The 21172-nt window shown below is 44.6% G+C and overlaps 1 protein-coding gene and 1 non-coding gene across 9 annotated transcripts in view; both read right to left on the reverse strand.

Annotated features, from left to right (window-relative positions):
* The window catches only part of CTNND2 (catenin delta 2), a 1048486-nt gene that overhangs the window by 73432 nt on the left and 953882 nt on the right, over positions 1-21172 (reverse strand). The window lies entirely within an intron of this gene.
* LOC139038332 (U6 spliceosomal RNA) lies at positions 13538-13642 on the reverse strand. Its single transcript, XR_011491325.1, has one exon. It is a non-coding gene; the product is annotated as a U6 spliceosomal RNA (small nuclear RNA).

The following is a 21172-nucleotide window of genomic DNA, read 5'->3' on the forward strand; positions in this document are numbered from 1 at the left end:
AGGACTTAAAACTGAAGCACAAGCGAAGGGAGCTGCTTTCAGAGCTTTGAGTGATCTCGAACACAAGTCCCAAATTTAACGTGATGTTGTTTTATTTTTACCATCAAAATCTTGGAGGCATATATCTTTTGGTAATGCGTTGAGTTGCCCGGGAAACCACAAGGATCTAAGCAGAGCAAGAGAAATGGTTTGAAGAGAACTGGCTACAGGAGGGCTTCAGGAGCGTTCTCTCTTGGTGCCTGCAGCCACCCTGGGGATGCCCATCACACATATGTGAGCTGCTGGAACTCCCCCCACACCCTGGTGTGAGCCCACAGAGAGAGGACGGTGTGCGGACTCAACCACAGACGAGGGGGTACAGTTCGACCACTTGCAGGGTCCGCACCTGCTATTTCCAGCTCAAGTCATCTGGCCTCACAAGCAGGGCTTTGACGGGTTTCCTAGTCAAACCACCTAGTCAGGGTGGTTTCTGGAATTGTCAGACAAAGACAGGAGTTCATAATGCTGTTGAAGAGAAGTGGGGTTTGCCAGGGCTTTTGGGGAAATGTTTGTACCAAACGTGGAGTCATTTTCCTCAGTTTTGGCATTATGGCTCTTTGGGGCTTGGTTCAGTTCAGTCCAGTTGCTCAGTCGTGTCCAACACTTAGCAACCCCATGGACCGCAGCACGCCAGGCCTCCCTGTCCATCACCAACTCTCGGAGTTTACTCAAACCCATGTCCATCAAGTTGGTGATGCCATCCAGCCATCTCATCCTCTGTCGTCCCCTGCTCCTCCTGCCCTCAATCTCTCCCAGTATCAGGGACTTTTCCAATGAGTCAGCTCTTCACACCAGGTGGCCAAAGGATTGGAGTTTCAGCTTCAGCATCAGTCCTTCCAATGAACACCCAGGACTGATCTCCTTTAGGATGGACTGGTTGGATCTCCTTGCAGTCCAAGGGACTGTCAAGAGTCTTCTCCAACACCACAGTTCAAAAGCATCAATTCTTTCGTGCTCAACTTTCTTTATAGTCCAACTCTCACATCCATACAAGTCTGGTTACATCATGCTTTACCGTGGGTGGGGGGCAGGGGGAATGTCCTGTATACTGGATGGCCAGCAGCATCCCTGGCCTCTATACACTAGATCTCAGGAGCAAACCCAGTATACTGACAAAAAGCATCTCCAGACCTGGCCAGATAGCGCCTGGTGGGGGCGGGGGGTGGGGCGTAGGATGCGGGTGCAGAATGGCGCCGTGTTGAGAGTCGCTGCTGCAGAGACTCAGGAGAAACAGATCTGCGTCAGCCTGGGCTGCCGTGTGACATAATACTACAGAATGGGCAGCTTAGCTGAGGAGGGGCAGGCCAAGATCAAGGTGCTGGTAGGCAGGGTTCCTGGCATTCCGGGTCTGTAGACAGCACTTTTCTCCATGTGCTCACATGGCCTTTCCCCAGTTTTTCACATCCTCTCCTTCTAAGGGCACTAATCCCAGCAGGAGGGCCTCACCCTCATGATCTCATCCAAGCATAATCAACTCCTAATAGTCCCATCTCTGAATACTGTCAAATTGGGGGTTAAGGCTTCACTGAATGGATTCTGGTGGGGGAGGGCATGAACATTTACCTTATAACACCAGGTAACCAGGCTTCCCCAGGGGCTCAGAGGTAAAGAATCCACCAGCAATGCAGGAGCCACAGAAGATGTGGGTTCCATCCCTGATTGGAAAGATCCCCTGGAGGAGGGCAAGGCAACCCACTTCAGTATTCTTGCCTGGAGAATCCCCATGGACAGAGGAGCCTGGCGGGCTATAGCCCATGGGATTGCAAGGAATCAGACATGACTGAAGCAACTTAGCACACACCAGGGAACCCCTAGAGATGGGTGAAGATGAGTCATTTTCTAAACATCACGGGACAGTCATAGCAAGTTACTGATGAGAAGATTCTGTTCGCTAACGTCTCCTTGTGTCTTTTCCATGCTTCTCAGTAACCTCATGAACCCCTGGAACTTCACGCCTCATGGGCTTTGTGTGATTAGAGGGGCAGACATGGGCTGTGATTTGGTGTAACTGACATAGCACAAATTGCTTGTCAAACTTCCTTTCTCACTTGTCTCGAGTGTAATATAAGAAAAATAAATGTCTAAACAGGCACTGGTATGGACGGTGTGCTTTCAACCTGACAAATGGAAATGTTAAGACTTGTCAAATGTGTTATGATAACTCCTTTTCTCACCAGCCACAGGGAAATAGCACCCTCCCCAAGAAGACCCCAGGGAGCCCTTGCGTGTTTTCCATGCACGAGGCACATTCACCATCTACCAATGCAAGGCTGGGGTTTCCCACGTGGCTCAGTGGGTAAATGATCCATCTGCAATGCAGGAGACGCAGGCAGATGCAGGTTCAATTCCCAGATCAGGAAGATCTCCTGGAGGAGGGCACGGCAACCTACTCCAGTATTCTTGCCTGGAGAATCCCATGGACAGAGCATTCTGGTGGTCTATAGTCCATAGGGTTGCAAAGAGTTGGACACAACTGAGGTGACTGAGCAAACATGCATGCAATGCAATGCTGAGGTACACATCCACCCCTTATCTACAAGGCTTCCTTAAATTCCTTCAAGTCTGGAAATACTTTCCATTTTCCAGACAGTCCCTTGGGCATGTATATGTTCAATAAATAATTGGTTTCAAGACCACTTGCACAAAAGGAACATGAAGAGTGCTTTTTCCTTAAACAAGGATTATCTCACTGTGTATCTCTCCTGGAAGTTAGTCATTTCATTTAAATATTAAATTTGTTGGCCCTAGCTATTCAGTCTTAGTGAAAATATATAGTGTTTTTCCCTGTGTGATTACAGACTGCAGTTAACAAATAATAGTGGAGATATTTCCAGGGCCAGGCACATAATGGGGTCCAACAAATGTTCAATGAAAGAATCTAATGACTTCAATAAAGCACCTTTTCAATAATCTCTTCTTAGCAATTTGTTTTTTAAGTGGTTTAGACAATAGAACTGTGTACATGTCTTTAGTCTGAGGAGTTCTAACTGAATGCAATTCTTCCTTCCTGCTCTACCAAACTCTGGTGTATTTCTTCCTTCTTTCAAACCATATATTTCTTCTTTCTTCACTGAGGTCTGCAAGTCCCTAAGACCTTGAGACCAAGAATTCATGAATACTTTTTTTTTGCAAAAAAACATACTCAGAGGTATCCACCAACTCAGGTCCCAGTAGAAAAGAGACAACAAATTACACTAACTCTTTCCTGCGGGCTAACACTCTGGTTAGGCTTCCAAGGTGACTCAGTGGTAAAGAATTCACCTGCCAATACAGAAGACACAGGAGAGGCAGGTTCCATCCCTGGGTCGGGAAGATCCCCTGGAGTAGGAGATGGCAACTCGCTCTTGTATTCTTGCCTGAAAAATCCCATGGACAGAGGAGCCTGGCGGGCGGTAGTCTGAGGGGTCCTAAAGAGTCAAGCACAACTGAGCAACTTTTCTGCACAACCGATGCTCACTGCTGCAGACTGGCCTATCTTTTGATAGAGAAGGGAGAAAAAAAAATCTATGGCAGATAATTTACTCCAAATCACCTGGTTATGTTTAGTTTTATTTTAACTATAACTAAAATGCAATTTTAAAATAACACTTAAAATCAAAGCTTTGTTACAAGTTTCACATATATCCCCACAGAGAGACGGAACATACAAATGGACAGTGGTCAGACCACATATAAAAGCAGAACTTTGATCCACAACCTGAAGCAACCTGCCCAAGAAAACAGCCCTTTATAGAGTAACCTCAGGAAGGCAGCCTGCTCTAAGGTAGACTTACAGGAAAGTCATGTTATCTCTCGTGACAATCCGGAGAGCTAAACAGTTACTTCTGGAACAACTGTCCTCAAATGGCTAGTACTTGATTAATAAGTGGCAGCTTGAGCTCCCCAGGTGGCACAGTGGTAAAGAATCCACCTGTCAGTGCAGGAGACACAAGAGATGCAGTTTCAACCTCTGGGTTGGGAAGACTCCCCTGGAAGTGGAAATGGCAACCCACTCCAGTATTCTTGCCTGGAAAATCCCATGGACAAAGGAGCCTGGTGGGCTATACAGTCCACAGGGTCACAGTCAACTTGGGGACCAACTGAAAACCAACCAGAGAAAGTCAAACACGCACCCCTAATTAATCACACAGGATGGTCCACTTCTCCTTGGCCTTCCTCCAGCTTCCTCAGGCCAGCAACCTCTCTTTGGGGCCCCCATAAGTCTCCCCTTTTCTCCGCTATGAAGCTTTCCAGCTACCCTGCCTGCCTACGAGTCTCGGCCAAACATAAGTGATGGTGGCTGACTCCCCTGCTACAAGATGCTTAGAACAGACAGCCTTCGCTTTTCTCATTTGACTGGTCTTTGTTCATTTCTATACCACCCACTCCACCAGCCCGAGCAGGTGTGCACTCTAAAGCAAACCCCCAGGTGGGCTGGTGGCTCTCCTTCCCAAGGGTCTCAAGGAGGTTCTTTATTAAAGTATGCTGCCAGCTCTAGGATGGATGTAGAACATGCAGAAAGATCAAAGAGCGAACTGAAATTGAAGAGAATTCTGGACGGGAGACAAGCAATCAGCCATACTACAACCCGGCCAGGACAAGGAGCATGTGAACGATGGACGCACAACTAACTCCATGGTTGACTTCACTCATCATGGTGGGGAGTGCAGATGAAGGGACCAGAACCTGGGCCTTGATGGACAGGAGCTTCAACCACACGGTGAATCACGGATTCAATCCATGCATTTGAAACTTCTCCTGGCATGCCTACCTCTAGTGGGAAAAAGAGTGAGAAATAAAAAATACAGACCTTTGACACTAATAAATAAGTCTGTAGGGTATATGGGAATGTTCTAACACTAGGAAATCAGAATGACAAGAGATTTTTTTCAATGAGAACTGAGACATTCCTCTCTGCTCTTATAGAATTAGATTTATTTTTTTGTAGCTACAAATTCTGTAATGCATATGCCCTGTGAACGTAAGGCATGATACTAGTTGTTTGTTCATGCAACAAATATTTATTGATAGTCTGAGATTCTCTTGGCCTTGTTGTTCGGCCACTAAGTCGTGTCTGACTCTTGCAGATCCATGGGGTATAGGCTGCTAGGCTCCTCTGCCCATGGCATTTCCCAGGCCATATCCTCCTCCAGGGGATCTTCCTGACTCAGATACTGAACCCGAGTCTTCTGCTTTAGCAGGTGGATTCTTAACCACTGAGCCTCAGACTCATTCAAAAGGCAAACAGGAGTGACATGACCAGACCTATGTTCCAAAGCAATTGAGAATAAACTTCAAAATTAACTTTATGTTAAACATGCTCAAGTTTTGCTCACTCATTTCTCCACAACTGAGAGCTGTGTGTTTAAAGGCCTTGTAACCCTGTGATGCTTATTTTCTGTGCATTTCCACAGCCGCTTAGAGTGTGCACTGTAATCTGAACATCTGAGAATAAATATATCAGTGTGGTTTCTTGGGCCAGGGATGGGTCTCTACCTGAAACACCCTGTCCTTGAGAGCCGAGACCCCCACTACACTTTCCAGAACTACTTGGGAAGGAGTAATTGAGTGTGGCTGGAGAGGTGGGGACCCTGGGGCCCAAATGCTGCTAAAGTTAAATGAAAAGCAACTTTGGATAATTGACAGCTTGGTGCTATCTGAGCTTCCACTTCCCCTCAGTGTCATCTGGCTATCCGTCCACCATGAAACAGAGCGGTCTTGGAGATGCATGTTCCCTTTCAGACTACAGAGAACGGAAACCCTCTGCTTCCAACTCCCCATCACCCCTTCGTGCACACACAGCTCGGACAAGGAGGCTCCCAAGTCAGCTGATGGTCTCCAGGAACATCACCTAACGATCTAATTGTAGCTGATGGTCTCCAGGAACATCACCTAACGATCTAATTGTAGCTGATGGTCTCCAGGAACATCACCTAACGATCTAATCATCCTCATGAATTGTGCTTACCACTCCAGGAGACTCTGCTGCTGCTAAGTTGCTTCAGTCGTGTCCAACCCTGTGCAACCCCAGAGATGGCAGCCCACCAGGCTCCCCATCCCTGGGATTCTCCAGGCAAGAACACTGGAGTGGGTTGCCATTTCCTTCTCCAATGCATGAAAGTGAAAAGTGAAAGTGAAGTTGCTCAGTCGTGTCTGACTCTTCGCAACCCCATGAACTGCAGCCCACCAGGCTCCTCCGTCCATGGGATTTTCTAGGCAAGAGTACTGGAGTGGGTTGCCATAGCCTTCTCCCCAGGAGACTCTAGCCGAGGCAAACAGCTTGATTGTTATGGAATCTCTGGGAAAGGTTCATGAAGTCTCCCGTGAAAAACATCAACAGGTGGTCTGTGCCCTGTGATGCCCTGAACTCCCTTTTCTGCAAATCCTGAACCGTGGCAAGTTCTGGCATTGAAAGACCCGCCTCAAACAACTATGTGTGGGAGTACTAAGTCACTTCAGTCGTGTCTGGCTCTTTGCGATGCTCTGGACTGTGTAGCCTGCCAGGCTCCTCTGTCCACGGGATTCTCCAGGCAAGAATACTGGAGTGGGCTGCCATGCCCTCCTCCAGGAGATCTTCCTGACCCACGGATAGAATTCACCCCTCTTATGTCTCCTGCATTGACAGGCTGGTTTTTTTACCACTAGCACCACCTGGGACGCTCAAAACAAACTTCTAGAGAGTGTCATGCTGAGTGAAATAAGTCCAACAGAGAAAGAGAAATATCATATGATATCCCTTATAGGTGGAATCTAAAAAGAAATGATACAAACGAACCCGCTTACCAAACAGAAAGTGTCTCACAGACTTAGGGAACAGTCTATGGTTGCCAAGTGGAAGGATGGGGGGAGGGATCGTTACGGAGTTTGGGATCGACGTGTACACACTGCTCTGCTGAAAATGCATAACCAACAAGGACGCACTGCAGAGCACAGTGAACTCTGCTCAACGCTGTGTGGCCGCCAGGATGGGAGGGGAATCTGGGGGAGAGTGGATACATGTAGAGCTGAGTCCCCTCACTGTCCACCTGAAACTGTCACAACATTGCTTGTTAACTGGCTATATCCCAATACAAAATAAAAAGTTAAGAAAAACAAGCTTCCAGAAGACCTGACGTCGCCTCACCCTCCTGAGACTCTGACAAAGCTCCATTGAGTGGTGCCGTCCTTTGCCAAAGGGAGCAGGAAACAGCCTGGTTTCAGTAACAGCTATTCTAATGAGATTGGGGAGCCAGCCTTGGAACAGCTAATATTCTAATGAGATTGGGGAGCCAGCCTTGGATGCCACTTAGCACCGTTGTTTTTTTTTCTCATGAGAAACTCAGGTGGGAAAGGGTGTTTGAAGCAATAAGGCTTTTGCCCTTTGCCTTCATTAGGTAGGCTATTATAATTATCAATATTACATAACACAAGTTTTGTATATTTTCATTAACAAGGTGTGACTTTTGGCTTGTGCCTATCAGGTTTTTTTCCTCCCGTGAGTTGATTTATTTTTTTCCTATTTAGACCACACAAGACACAAATAGGGCAACAGTTTGGTTTTAGATTCAATCAGCCTCTTAATGATATGACTGGTGTACACAGCTTTCCGAAAGTTTCAAAGAGAAATTGGAACAGGGAGAGGATGACACACAGGACTGGCTGTAAGGTCACTGCCGGGCCAACTTCACCTCAGGTGGCTCACTGATTTGGTCTCCTTGGAAACTTACACTAAAGGTGCTTTTCTTTTTTTCTTGTCAAATAATTTCTTTCCAGGCTTTGATGGTTTTGTAAGTGGAGGCAAGCTTATAAAAGAAGTATCAGAGGAAAAGAACAAGCTTAAATGGTGCCATGAGTGAAACAGATGAATTTCAATGTCTGCAGGAGGAGGCTGAGCTCTTTGGTATAAAGCAGAGCAGATTCAATACCAAAGAAGGAATTCAACTACACTGGAAAATGCAGTCAAACCCATCCAGGGAATCCTCATCTCAAAGGATTTGCCTAAAACTGTGCATTTTACCTGCAATTTTTTTGTGGTTCACTGGTGACACCGTGAGATGGTCCTTTTTGTTGCTGCAGCATAAAGATGGCACACAGACAACAGCATCTCAAAGAGAGACACAGATGGAGCCCCTTGGAGGGTGTGAGTGAGTGAATGAGCGAGTCACTCAGTTGTGTCTGACTCTTCGCGACCCCACAGGCTATACAGTCCATGGAATTCTCCAGGCAAGAATACTGGAGCGGGTAGCCTTTCCATTCTCCAGGGGATCTTCCCAACCCAGGGATCGAACCCAGGTCTCCCACATTGCAGGCAGATTCTTTACCAGCTGAGCCACAAGTACCCGGTCACAAAACGTATTTGATCTGCTTCTTTGCACTCATGTGTCTGAATCTGTTTCAGGCATGCTTGTTTTGGTCATTAAGCCTTAGAGTTCTTGGCATTCTTTCCTTTTAAAATTAAGGAGTACCAAAACAGGTTCTTTCTTTTTATCAAGCTCTGCACATGTGCAGGTGAATATAATTATAGGTACCAGGGATTCCAGCTCCTCGTGTCGTTTCCAGTTCTTCATTGCCAACACTTTCCCTCGCTGTCCCGTTATCTGCCAGTGGGCTCCTTGGGAGAATAGAGATATGATGGCCCAATAGAAAGTCTTCGTGAAACGAGTATGTTTTTCATTGGGAAAAAATTTTAAGCATCTGCATAAAAAAAGATTTATGTCTACAATAAAGTGAAAAATGGGCCTTGGAAAAAAAGGCCTCATTGCAAATAGGCCTAAGATAACTTTAAACTGAGAGCTTTTAACCTGTTTTTCACAGAACAGACGCACTGCATCACCATTGCCTAGGAGCCTCCATTGGACTGGGGGGACCCCATGCAGGTGCAAAAGTAAGTCAGACACTACTGCTCTAACTAATACTAGTTAGAACTAGTGGTGCTGCTGTTGCCATGAGGCATAAGACTAGTGATAACTCAGTTAACTAGTGGTTAATTCAGGGTCTCAGGTATGGTTCCAAGTACTCTTTATTTCTCACGACTGTCCTATGAGATCGACACTATGTTCATCTCCATTTCAAACAGGAAGACTCAAAGACACAGAGAAAAAGTACCCTGCCCAAGCGATTTAAGCCAGAAAGTGAGCAGTAACACCTCCGATCACTGAGCCGGAAATAAAAGGTCAGCAAGGAGAAGTCAGCCAGCCAGAGAAGGGCAAACATTGCATTGATAACCACTTACATGTGGAATCTAAAAAATGATACAAATGAACTTAGTTGCAACACAGAAACAGACAGACTCAGAGACTTAGAAAACAAACTTAAGTTAACAAAGGAAAAAGGTGGGGGGACTAAATTACGAGGTTGTGATGAACATATATACCCTACTGTGTATACAGCTGATAACCAACAAGGACCTACTGTACGGCACAAGGAGCTCTACTCAATACTCTATAATAACTGATATGGACAAAGGATCTGAAAAAGGATGGATATATGTATAACTAAGCCACTTTGCTATATACCTGAAACTCATGCAACATTGTAAATCAACTATATGCCGATATAAAATTCAAAAAAATTTTTAAAAAGTCAGTGACAGGGAAAGATACTGAAAAGTAATATCACAAATACCAAGGTCAAGAAACACATTTCCAGTTACCTTCATCAGGGGCCCTCTGCAAAACCCCACCTCATGGTTCCAGCTCATGTGTATCAGCTCTCAGCCCTAACCTGACAGCTCATCCTTATTCCTTGCCTCCCATCCATCTGAATCACTATTTCCTCCCTTGAAAAGAGAACTCACCCTTGGTCTGGCTCTGCTGTGAGTGACGTCTGTAAAAGTTGAAGGCTTGTTACACAGTAAAAACAATTCAGTATTTTCTAGATGCTTCAGGGTCTCTGTGAGAGGCATCATTTATTTTTCTGTATTAGAAGAATATTATCATGAAGAGCTATTTGCCCCACTCTGCTGTTTAGTAACTAAGTCATGTCTGACTCTTCCGTGACATGAACTATAGCCTGCCAAGTCCTCTGTCCATGGGATTTCCCAGGCAAGAATACTGGAGTGGGTTGCCATTTCCTCCTCCCGACACAGGGATCGAACTCACGTCTCCCATGTCTCCTGCGTTGAAGATGGAGTCTTTACCACCAAACCACTAGGGAAGCCTTGCCCCACACTGAGTGGTCCCGGTTAGTTCTGTGTTTACATGTATCCAAAAAGTAGAGACATCGCCATCGCATCATATAGTCTATCTTTGGTATTACTTTTAATGTACTCTCCAAGGTTAATCAGTAGACTGAGAGCTTTGAATGGGTTTTTGAGACAAGGCACAGGTTTTGTAACAGCTACTTGGCTGGCTGAAGCTCTAGTGATGAGAACCATCAGAGCTGCCACCTGTCACACGAATGCTGGCTTGAGGTCTGTGCGTGCATGCTAAGTTGCTTCAGTTGTGTCCAACTCTCTGTGACCCCATGGGTTGCAGCCCACCAGGCTCTTCTGTCCATGGGATTCTCCAGGCAAGAAAACTGGAGTGGGTTGCCATTTCCTCCTCCAGGGGATCTTTCCAACCCAGGGATCGAACCTACATCTCTTATGTCTCCGCACTGGCAGGCCGGTTACCACCAGCACCACCTGGGAATTCTGGCTTGAGGTCTGGCAAGACCTAAATCATCTCTTTCCCACCATAGGCTTGACTGAGGAATGAATGACGTGGAAAGGTCTGAGAAAATGGGATTAATGACATAGGAACTGGAGCTACAAGTAAGGCTCCCTGCTGCTGCTGCTAAGTCACTTCAGTCGTGTCTGACTCTGTGCGACCCCATAGATGGCAGCCCACCAGGCTCCCCCGTCCCTGGGATTCTCCAGGCAAGAACACTGGAGTGGGTTGTCATTTCCTTCTCCAATGCATGAAAGTGAAAAATGAAAGTGAAGTTGCTCAGTCGTGTCCGACTCTTAGCGATCCTATGGACTGCAGCCCACCAGGCTCCTCCTTCCATGAGAGTTTCCAGGCGAGAGTACTGGAGTGGGGTGTCACTGCCTTCTCCGAAGGCTCCCTAGACAAATACTACTGCAATATTAAAGGGACACAGTGGAATGAAATAAAGATTATTTTGAACGGGAGACATCTGGGATATAGCAGATTCAGAGACATGCCTTTTGGAGTCCCCCTTATCTGACTAATTGCAGAGCTTTTTGAGAAGGAAGCTGCCATCAATCCTCTCTCTGGGGAGCTTCCAGCCAAGAAGGAGAATGACCATTAGCATGGCGATGAGAAATTGTGTATATACATTTTATAGAAGCTGCCAGAGCCTCCATTTATTTCCCCGAGAAACCCCATTTTCCCCTCCTTTCCACTATTACGCTGATATATAAAGCATTACTCTTGGTTGTTCAGTGAATTACTCAGATTATTGAGTACCCTGAATGCATGTGAATAGATGCTATCTTTTCTCCTGCTCCTCTATTGTCAATTAACTTGCATTCCCTCTCATTGCCCCTGACCACTAAGACCCAAGTTGGTAAAAAAGTTTTCCTCCCACAATCTGATCTGAAGCCAGTTGCTGGGTATATCAAGGCAAGCCAGTGGTGGCTGTTTTAGAGGCTGATTGTACTTTTTGGTACCATACTAAGTGGTCTTTGGCTCTGGAGAAAGAAAACTCATGTAATGAAGAGCAAAGCCTGGAGAGACTGAACTGTTCCTGGCCCACACGTAAGACTGCTGGGGATGGTGATATGCGTCAGGACTACAGACAGGAATGCCGCAACCGCCTGGCCAGACAGGGCTTACGGTGGGCTCACTGATGGGGGGGCAACTGCACCAGCAACTTGCCTTTGAGCTGGTTTCCTGGCTGCAGAAAGAAGGTGGTGCCCAAGGTCATGGCACAAGTGGTCATGTGGTTTCTTACACACCAGCTCTTGAGGATTGGGTCCTGTGCTGGGACCCTAGGCCATGGAGCTGGGACTGGGCTGTCTCCTACCATTCTGCCTTTGCTAAGAAATGCCTGAATCAAAATTAGGTGTCTTGGAGAAGGAAATGGCAACCCACTCCAGCATTCTTGCCTGGAAAAGTCCATGGACAGAGGAGCCTGGTGGGCTGCAGTCCATGGGGTTACATGGCTGAGAATGTGTGCATGAGGGTGGAGGGAGATGGGTTGGTAGCAATAAACTGGTAGAACCAAAAAAAAAAAAAATTAGGTGTCTGAGCAACAGATTTTATTTCTGAATAAAAGTCCTTCACATCTCAATATTACTAGTGAATCTTCTTTTGAGAATTTAAATAAATGCCATCTTTGAATCAGAGCTGCCCTGGTGGTTCAGACGGTAATGAATCTGCTTGCAATGCAGGAGACCCAGGTTTGATCCCTGGGTTGGGAAGATTCCTTGGAGAAGGGAATGGCAAACTACTCCAGTATTCTTGCTGGGAGAATTCCACGGACAGGGGAGGCTGGTGGGGGTCCATGGGGTCACGAAGAGTCAGACATGGCACCTAGCATGAAGCCTTTAATATAGCTATCACTCAGTGAGTATCACTGAGTTAACTTGGATTATTACTAAAGAAATATTGAAAAACAGACTTACAGACATTGAAAACAAATTTATGGTTACCAAAGGGGAAATGTGGGGAGAGAGGGATAAATTAAGAGCTTGGGGTTAACATACACACACTACTTATTATATATAAGATAGATAACTAACAAGGGCCTACTGTGTAACACAGGGAGCTCAATATTCTGTGAGAACCTATAAGAGAAAAAGAATCTGAAAATGAATGAACCCATGTAGACGTAAATCAGTTTGCTATATATCTGAAACTAACACAACACTGTAAATCAACTACAATCTGGTAAATTTAAAGAAAGAAACATTGACAAGTGAGACGCAGAATAAATTTAAATGAATCTGGGAAAAGTTTAGTTCTATTCCTGTATCTAATGAGTTATAGAAGCTGACATAGTTTATATCAGTTCAGTTCATTTTGCCCAGTTGTGTCCGACTCTTTGCAAGCCCATGGATGGCAGCACGCCAGGCTTCCCTGTCCATCACCAACTCCTGGAGCTTGCTCAAACTCTTGTCCATTGAGTCGGTGATACCATCAACTTATTTCAAAATAAAGACATTTCCTCTCCCAGTGGCTTGTATTTTTTCCAAAGCATCCAATTGTTTCATTAGTTTTAGTTGTTATACATTTTGTTTTAATAAGACCCATATGTCGCAGTTGGTCAGTCAGTCTCTTAAGTTTCTTTTTTTTTTTAAGTTTCTTTTTAAAATTGAATTACAGTTGATTTACAATTTGTGTTAGTTTCAGGTATATAGCAAAGTGATTTACTACATCACTTTGTGTATGATTCTGTTATACATACACACATTTTCCATTTTTCAATTATTTTCCATTATAGGTTATTACAAGATATTGACTGTAGTTCCCTCTGTTACACAGTAAATCCTCATTGTTTGTCTGTTTTACACACGGCAGTACACATCTGCTAATCCCACACTCCCCATTTATCCCTCCACCACCTCCTCTTTGGTAACGAAGTTTTCTTCTCTAAAAATAAGAAATGCTTCATTAATGTGTGTGTCATCCTTGCACAAGGGCCATGCTAACCTTCTCTGTATTGTTCCAATTTTAGTGCACGTTCTGAAGAAGTGAGCGCTGCTTCTGTATTTTAAGTTCTGTATTTTAAGTTGAACAACCTTAGTGGCACTTGACCTGTCTTCTGAAGATACTAATGCCCTTTAGTAAATAAACATTTAGGGTTCAGTACGAAGTGGTCCAGCAAGCTTGAAAAGGGCAGTATGTGTTCATAAGAGGAAATCGCTGGCTTAGTGGGAGCTGACACAGTAGAATGAACAGGATCTCCGCGCTGACTGGTGTTAGAACTGCCTGTAGAGCTTTGGAGACAGAGAGATGATCAGGTTCCACACCAGAGACTCAGCCTTAAGAAGTCTGGGGTCAAGTCTGAACATATGTCCAGACTGTTCCCAAAGGCGATTCCACGTTGAGCCTTTCTCACTTAATCTCCGTGTGTGGAGTCCCTGCTTGGGTTGTATTGCTGTGACATATGTCTATCTATATACCTACGACTTTATCCTTTAATCTGCATTATGGAAAACCACATGCCTCTGCCAACACCCTCCCTCCAGCCTCTTCATATGTGGCAGTTGTCTCAGGATGCTAGCAAGACCAGGGAACAGCTTCATTCATGGAGCAGCTAGGAAACTAGAGGAAATAAGCTTACAGGGAGAATATGGACTGCTTAATGGGGTGGGCTGTGTAGACCATCAACACTACAGAGCTGGGTCTCAATTATGAGCAAACACCGTACAAATGCTGCTGGGAATTTGAAAGCAGAACCACCAGGACTTCCCATTTTTGCATGTGTCACATGAATTTCTCAAAATGGCCTGGGAATAAAAATCACATTGCTTACAGAAACTCTGGTGGCCTACAAAATCCAGTTTTATATAACATTAAGAAAATCATTCACCCACAGTCAACTAAAATTCAAATAAATGAAAACAGTACTCAGTTTATAAGAAAAAGTCACAAAACTCTGCTTCCAATATCAATACCTATATCTATGTGTGTGGGCTCGGTGGCTCAGTCCTGTCCCACTCTTTGTGACTCCATGGATTGTAGCCTGCCAGGCTCCTCTGTTCATAGGATTCTCCAGGCAAGAATACTGTACTGGGTTGCCGTTTCCTCCTTCAGGGGATCTTCCTGACCCGGGGATCACACCCACATCTCCTGTGTCTCTTGCACTAGGAGGCAGATTTTTTAACCACTGAACCACCACAGAAGTCATCTCTATCTGTACCCATCTCATCTATCTATCTATAAATAGAACTGTAATTTGGTTGAACCTTACTTAGAATTGCAAAAGAAAGAAGAAGCCAAATATTTTTTTTCCTGTAAAATAAGGTAAGCTTGACTACAAGTGTCTCCAGTGGTCTTCTATCAATTAGATTTATATCTCTTGGAAGCACTTCTGTCACTGTAGGTTATTCTCACTTCTAAATGTTTGACAAACTCTCCTGCCAAGACCTGCACACAAGCGAGAAATGAAAGCTAAGTTCACTACCAGACCATTTGTATGGATGGTATCAAGGGGAGGTAGCTACTCCTGCTGTGTTTATAAATGTACTAGCAAAGAGGCATTTCCATTCATTTTCATTACAATATACTCCATGGATAAATAACTTGGCATTTCACATATGCATCCCTAAAACAATTTTTGACACATGGAAAACTGAACAAGACAGAATGAGTAGGTATACTGTCCTATTTGTAGGGATTCATTGATTCCCAGAAGCACTATGATAAGGGATGACTACATACACACACAAATTACTTGACAGATGAAAATTTCAATAGCAAAATGTGACCATGCAGAATAATGAGCTTTACGAAATAAAAGCAAAGCAAATAACACCCAAGGAGAGAGTCTAGACCAGTGGATGGAAATCCACACTGCTCGTCAATCTCAACTGACCGGCTCTCTCCCCACCCTACTGCCGTATTTTGTCCTGGGGTGGATCTACAGGCCTGATACCGCAACTGTAGTGTATGAATGTTGTGTGTGTTTAGTTGCTAAGTCATGCTTGACTCTTTGGGACCCCAAGGACTGTAGATTACCAGGCACCTCTGTCCATGGGATTTTCCGGGCAAGAATGCTGAGTGGATTGCCATTTCCTTCTCCAGAGTGTCTTCTGGACCCAGGAATTGAACCCTCAGCTCCTGATGTGTTCCCCTGCATTGCAGGCAGATTCTTTACCACTAAGTCACCGGGAAAGCCGTGTCTGAATAAGCTCTGTCTACTGTCCTTAAGTAAGACAAACTTCAAAGTGCTGCACACATATGACCTACAGGTAAATCTAAAATTATTTGACTGTATATGGTCCTATATTTGTCAGTAGCACTCACAAAAGAAACAATACTATCTCTTGTCTGTTTTACTCAGAGGGGAAAAGAAAGAATACAATTATGGAAGAAACCTATCTTCAGTTAATGAGCCAAGAAATGCCTATCCACCTGTGGCTAGGCATTTTATTTTTGGATTAGGCTTCCTGTAGCTGCTTCTGCATTTAGGGAATTAAAATAATTGGACCATGACTTTAAATATCTTTTTTTCCCCCACTGATGATACATCTATGAATATATCAGCTATAAGTATCATAACTGATTTCCCCCATTTTCTCCTGGGCATTTCCTCTTTTGTATCTAACAGATATTTCAAACTTTAAGCCCTTAACAAAACTCCTGATTCTATTAGCTTGGATCAGTTTCCTTTTCCTGTCTATAGTGTTTTGCATCCCATTCATTGAGGCCTGCTGGCTCCTCCCTCTTTGCTACAGCTCTGGACCATGATACCATGATCTCCTTCCTAGACTCTGAAGTCAAGTCCTCACTGACCTTGCTTTCCGACAGTCTGGCCTCTGACCGGCAACCAGAGAGGACTTCAAGGACCATAAATCCCATCATGTTCTTACAGCAAAAAATCTTCAGGTATCCTCTCTAGGCTTAAAGGTTTCTTTCACTCACCGTCACCACCTCCAACTGCCCCTGCCTCATTTACTGTCTGTAAAACACTGACCTTCTCACCACCGTAGGCACATGGCAGGCTCCCTCCTACAGCGCAGTTTTTGCTCTGCTACTTCTTTGCCCAGAAAACTCTTTCTCCAGATAGTTTAACATCTGGCTCTTGTCCATCACTGAGGATTTGCTTGGGTGTCACCTGGTAGAGGCCTTTCCTGAAGAATCATTCAACAGTTTCTTTCCCTTGTTACACTCTAATCCTGTAAACTATTTTGGTCATATCCAATGCAGAAGGTGAATACTGTTGGCTTCCTTTTGTAACTGCTTGCATTCTTGGACCATACAGTCCAGGAGGCAGGAACATTGATGCTTTACTGGAATGAGCACATAGTAGGCACACAGTTTGTTGCTGTTGTTCAGTCACTAAGCCAAGACGGACTTTTTGTAATCCCATGGACTGCAGTACGCCAAGATTCCCTGTCCTTCACTATCTTTCTGAGTGTGTTCAGATTCATGTCCATTAAGTCAGCGATGCTATCTAACCATCTCATCCTCTGTTGCCACCTTCTCCTCATGCTCTCAATCTTTCCCAGCATCAGGATCTTTTCCAATGAAAGGAAATGGCTCTTCATATCAGGTGGTCAAAGTACTGGAGCTTCAGCTTCAGCATCAGTCCTCCCAATGAATATTCAGGGTCGATTTCCTGTAGAATTGACTGGTTGGATCTCCTTGCAGTCCAAAGGACTCTCAAGAGTCTTCTTCAACCACAATTCAAAAGCATCAATTCTTCAGCACTCGGCCTTCTTTATGTCCAACTCTCACATCCGTACATGACTAATGGGAAAATCATAGCTTTGACTATTTGGACCTTTCTCGGCAAAGTAATATCTCTGCTTTTTAATACATTGTCTTGGTTTGTCCTTTACTTCCAAGGAGTGAGTATCTTTTAATTTCATGGCTGCAGTCACCATTCTCAGCGATTTTGGTGTCCAAGAAAATAAAATCTGTCACTGTTTCCACTTTTTTCCCCATTTATTAGACATGAAGTGATGGGACTGATGATATTGATGCCATGATAAATATTGGCCAAATGATGAATGAGGAGATAATTAATTCCACATTTCCAAAGTCAGCAGACAAGGAGAGAACTATGCTCACCCCTTGAAGTATCCAGCTATTTCTTAGTACAATATCTTGGCAACTGTATTAAACCATCACATCAGACATTTATGGTATGAGGACTGAAGTGCGGAGCTTCCAGTCTGAGAGCCAGACTTCCTTCTATTTAATTAGTCCCCAGGAAGTTTCAAATACTCTGCTTGTTGTCTCAACAATGATACTTTCTATGTAGATAAGAAATTATGATCGGGCATAAAATTCATACTGTAGTCTTAATTAGCTTCAAATGTAATCCTTAAATCTTGCCTGGTGTTTCTCAGCATGCAGTTGGCTGCATTTCTCTATGTGGTAAAGCTCCCCCTAGGGAACCGCAGCTCAAAAATGGTGTGTGAGGAAACAGCTTGTCAGAACACAGGAAACCCTTCAGAGAAGCACATTCTCCAGCACCCACCCCTGGCCAGGTGGGAGCAGAGGGAAGGTCATACCTGGAGTCCGCCAGAGTCAGGCTACTGGCCTGGGTCCTACGTGCCTGGGGATTTCGTGAAGATTCTCTGAGGGAACGCAAGGCTTGGGATTTTTCAGATCCTTGGCTTCCCTACGCACTCTTCCAATAAACCTGATCTGCTTGAAAGCCCACCGTATGCATGTCCACAGCCTCCCTCATCTCACTGGACAAAGTCAAGTCTGTCCTGAGTGGCAAACGTTCCCTGAGTCCCTTCTGCTTAAGAGTGATCTGAATAGACATTTTCCCAAAGCAGACACCCAAACAGCCAGACTCACTGATTGGTTTGTCTCGTTAGACTGACTGGTACTCTAGGCAGCTGCCGTTCGTTTATTCCGTATGCAGTGGAAGCCAGGCCCTCAGCTCCCTTCCAGAAGCAGGAGTGGGTGGTTTGCAGGTGAAGCCTGGGTCAGAGCTGTGGCTGTTGCTGTCAGTGGCATTGTCTCTCACCTGTGGTTTCGGTTTTCCTCCCAATACTGCTCTCCAAGGATCACGCTCGCTCCAAATCCCCAAATCCTGTGCTCCATCCTGCCCAGGGCCCACCTACTCAGCTGGTTGGGGGTGACTCTGAGAGCCAGCTGGGAACCTGAAAAGCAGGGAGGCTGGACACGCTGCCTTAAGCAGACGTGGGCAGAAGACAAAGCCTGACTCTGTCAGTCTGTCCTTCCCATTTGCACCTAATTACCATGGATGCAATCCTGTTTACCCATAGGAGGTCACTTACCTTTTAAGGTGGGCTTCCTTGCAAATTGTACTTAATTATGGAATATGTGGCATTCACTGTCTGTTGCTCACAGATCATTACTGTCCAACTGAGTAGCATAGCACAGTCACTTGCTTACCATTTACAATACTGATCCAAAGAGGTGCTCTGCTTTCTAATTCAAATGTTTTTAGTTTAGTTGTGGTCCTTTGCGTCATGGAAAATAGGTAACTGAACAGTTCCTCTACTTTCCCCTATAATGATGCTTCAGAAACAATACCCTGTACCTTCATTCAAGAATTATCTTTGTCAATATTCATCACCCACCCTGCCTCTTTGTACCTCCTACCTCTTCTCCCCCAGCCTGGACCAGCAGTGAGAACTGGTGAGAAGGGAGCAGTATTGCTTCTTGGAGTAACTAAGTGAGGTGTCACAGAGGAAGGTGTGTGTAACACTAGGATATACAGCATCAGGTCAAATAAAGAATGTGCAATGAAGCCAACAGAGTTACTCCCTGGTCTCCCTATTGCCCAACGTTCCTTAGTTCAGTAGATTAGCATCCTGCCAAGAAATCAAGGGTCAAAGGTGGGATCCTCAATGGAAGCCATTAGCTTTTCCCCTTAGCTGATGCAGCCTTCACACCAAACCCCAGAGACCTCAGATTTGAAAGCAACTTAAAGCACACACTGCCTAGCATCACCTCTGCATATCAAAGAAAACACATTTTAATAAATCATCCAGGCAGAGGTATAAGGTAGCAGCCAAGGAGAGTATATTTGGGAAGTGATAAATAGCTTCAGCTCAGGAAAAAGCAGTTCTCAGAAGGGTAATGCTAACACTCTCATTTTTTGAAGGATGCTTTTGAGGCAGGGTTATATCTCAAAGTATTAATTTGTATATTTTCTATTTATTGTTCTTCTTCTTTGCTTGCTCATTGGTACCCTGTGGTCATTTTTTTTTCCTTCAACACTTGCAGGCTTCCCAAATGATGGAGAACTCAGACACCCTGAGTGGGGAAGGGTGGTCCCGAGGGGACACCCTACTGCTATCAGAAAAACCGAGACAGTCCTCATAGTCTTCTCAGTCCTGAGCTCTATTGTCAGCCTTACACTTGAATTTGATGTTTTTAACAGCTCTTTACACTCATCCTCATGATTCACTTAGTCTTTCATCAAAAGGGGCTTTATTAAATGGGAAAGTAAGGCTAGAATCTCTTGTCAAACTGAAGAGACTCATGACTTGTTAAACTACATGTGTGTTATGAAAGATTACCCTACAACAAATAGCTGATGTGCTGTGCTAAGTCACTTCAGTATGTCCAACTCTTTGTGATCCCACGGATTGTAGCTTGCCAAGCTCCTGTGTCCATGGGATTACCCAGGCAAGAATACTGGTGTAGGTTGCCATTTCCTCTTCTAGGGAAACTTCCTGACCCAGGGATCGAACCCACATCTCTTAGGTCTCCTGCAGGCAGGTTCTCTACCACTAGCTCCACCTGGGAAGCCTATGTAATTGCAAGAATTCATGCTTTGTTTTGACTCCAGCTATCAATCGCCTTAGTGGCAATGTTAATTGAAATCAGTTATTTCAAAGTCATTATCATTACATCCAATAATGTAAGGAGGAAGCTTGAATTAGAATCATTTTTGGAAAATATTTGTGTCTCTTGCAATCAAAGAAAGAGAATGTCTCAGAGAAAAATACTCAGGGAATAATGACTTCAGGTTTAGACTGTAGTCATCAGAAAACATTTCAAAATTGGGAGAAGACAGTTTTCCAGATTAGCAGGGTGTTTTTATTTCTGATGGGTCTTACAGAGCTTTCAAGTAGTAGTTCTCAACCCTGGCTAGATATTACAACTCCCCAGGAAGCTTAAAAATAAGTGCTAATAACTGAGCGTCTCTGGGGGTGGACCTGGGTGACTCCAGTATACAACTGCAACCAAACATGGTCTGAAAAAGTGTTTTTCATCTGCTTTGGTTTATAGAGCAAAAATAAGGCTTGGAGCTCTAGTTTTAGGAATGCAGTGCTGATGCTGTATTCAAGGAAGAAGAGTGAGAGTTGCTAAGTAAGTAAATGTTAGTTCCCCAATCGTGTCCGACTTTTTGAGACCCCATGGACTGTAGCCTGCCAGGCTCCCCTGTCCATGGGACTCTCCAGGCAAGAAAACTGGAGTGAGTAACCATTTCCTTCTCCACTTACTCACTTATAGGTCTCATTTGTCAAAGATGTTATGCTATAGGTTATCAATGCAAACCAATATTGAATAATTAGCTAAATCGATAAATAGCAATGGGAATTTAGTTACTGAAAGCACAATAT

Source organism: Odocoileus virginianus, chromosome 14, assembly GCF_023699985.2.
Source record: "Odocoileus virginianus isolate 20LAN1187 ecotype Illinois chromosome 14, Ovbor_1.2, whole genome shotgun sequence".
Lineage (NCBI taxonomy): Eukaryota > Metazoa > Chordata > Mammalia > Artiodactyla > Cervidae > Odocoileus > Odocoileus virginianus.